Here is a 2,299-nt window from a genome sequence, read left to right on the forward strand (position 1 = left end):
AAAAAAAAAAAAAAAAAAAAAGAAAGAAAGAAAGAAAAAAAAAAGCTGAAAATATTTATAAGAAAAAAAGGGAAGAAGGAAATTGCAGAATATGCAACAATTAAGTAGTAGGTAGTTGGTCTTCTGGGGAAAAATATTACATCCTATTTGCAAACCTTTGTTGATGATCTGAGTGGTCACTCTCTTGATACCATGAGATAACACTTCACACTCACTAGGATGGCTACAATCAAAATCACAATAGTTGGCAAGGATGTGGAGAAATTGGAAATTGCCTAAGTCATTGCTGGTGGAAATGTAAAATGGCGTAGCCACTATGGGAAACAGTTCCGAAGTTCCTCAGCTAAACATAGTTACCACAGGACCAGCAAGTCTACTCCTAGGTATATACCTAAGAGAATTGAAAACATAAGTCCACACAAAACTTGGACATGAATGTTCATAGTAGCATTATTCATATGAGCACTAAAGTAGAAACAACTCAAATGTCCATCAATTGATGAATGAATAAATAAAATGTGGCATATCCTACAATGGAATATTACTCAGCATAAAAAGGAATGAAGTCTCAATACATGCTACAACATGAATGGACCTTAACAACATGCTAAGTGAAAGAAACCAGACCTAAAAATTGTGTGATTCCATTTATATGAAATTTCCAGAATAGGCAAATGCACAGAGGCAGAAAATAGATTAGTGGTTGCCAGGGTCTGAGGCCAGGAGATGGGAAGTGAGAGCTTATGGGCACGGAGTGTCTTTTGGTGATTATGAAATGCTCTGGGAGAAGAGAGTGATGATGGTTGTGTGACTTCATGTATGTACTAAAAACCATTGGAATGTACACTTTACCAAGGTGAATTTTATGGCATGTAAATTACATCTCAATTTTGAAAGCCTCTTCATTAAGAACACAAGAGCTTGCTCCTGCAGCACATATACTAAAATTGGAATGATACAGAGATTAGCATGGCTCCTGCACAAAGATGACACACAATTCGTGCAGCAGTCCATGTTCATAAAAAGAACACATTTGCACTCCAACTTACACATCCCCCTGATCATCTTTGATTCTATTAATTTTTCCACCCTCTGGTAAAATCCCCAAGACGTTTAATACTACCCTTTTCTAAATCGCTCACCAGAGTGACTAGAATGGTGTCTAATAAATTCTTTTTTTATAATGAAAATGCAATAATTATTTTATATTTAGGGCATCTGTTGAAGAGGGGGATTGTTACACGATCATGTTCCTGTCTTAAACAGGGATTTAAACAGTTCCTCTGATCTTTTAAATATTCAAAACGAGTATTTTTGAAACTGCTGTTTAAATGGAGAAAGTAGGATTTAAGAAGGTGCAGCTTCAAAGCTGGAATTCATAGAGCCATAGAGAAGTTTATAAAGCTGTATCATATAATAAAATTAAAGTGTTCCTACCAATTATAAGGGCATTCTTTTGTGACTAAAAGCATTTCTTACAGTGTTCAAACATTTCTTAGTATACTAAAGAGAAAGGGAAACATTTTACATGTAGACTTTATTTTACAGGAATGATAGTGCCTTCTGGGTATTACTTCACTGGGATTTTTAAAAAGCAAGGAAATACATATGAATGTGCTTTGCTCCCTCTGAAGAAATGTGACATATAAATCCAAAACACTGTTATCTTAATTCAATAAAACTTTATGGAAATGATATAAAAGCACCTGGTGAATTCTACTTTATGCTCTAATTACCTACACAAAACATTTTTCACTCACTCCATTAAAGGGTTATAGCCCTATTTTTTTTTATTTATGAGAGCTTGAAATGAAACTCACTTCCTAGTAAGGAGGTGATTTGCTGTCAAATCATGGGAGAAGGATTGTTTGACCATGAAAGTTGATAGTTATATCCACGTGTTCCTACTCCGCCTCACCACACCACACTCTGGAGCAAACAACTCCTTTTTCTTTTTTTTATTCTAAACTGCTCCTTGAGAAGTCTTATTTATACAATTTTATGCAAGCTAAGGGGAGCACATTGCATTCTAGGCTTCTTTTCTTCTTCCCCTCTCTCTCCTTTTTCACAGAACCTAATTATTGGACACATGGCTCTCTCAAAACAATCAAGAACAGAAAGGCAGGTCCTCTTTGCTGATCCCTCTGGCTCTGAGGAAAGGCAGCCCGTTCAGGGTTTAGCCCTGGAATATTTTCTGAGCAATAACCAGCTTGAAGTGGGCTCTGCCAATAGAGTCCTCTGGGGCTGAGTTATCTCTGCAGGACATAGGAGTCTACTCTGACCAGAGGAGGGGTGAGAC

General features: G+C 36.6%; 1 pseudogene; it reads left to right on the forward strand.

Moving 5' to 3' along the window:
• The first annotated feature begins 921 nt into the window (after positions 1-921).
• On the forward strand, positions 922-1,020 carry LOC111539550 (annotated as a pseudogene).
• The last annotated feature ends 1,279 nt before the right edge of the window (positions 1,021-2,299 follow it).

The sequence above is a fragment of the Piliocolobus tephrosceles genome, chromosome 2 (assembly GCF_002776525.5).
Source record: "Piliocolobus tephrosceles isolate RC106 chromosome 2, ASM277652v3, whole genome shotgun sequence".
Classification (NCBI taxonomy): domain Eukaryota; kingdom Metazoa; phylum Chordata; class Mammalia; order Primates; family Cercopithecidae; genus Piliocolobus; species Piliocolobus tephrosceles.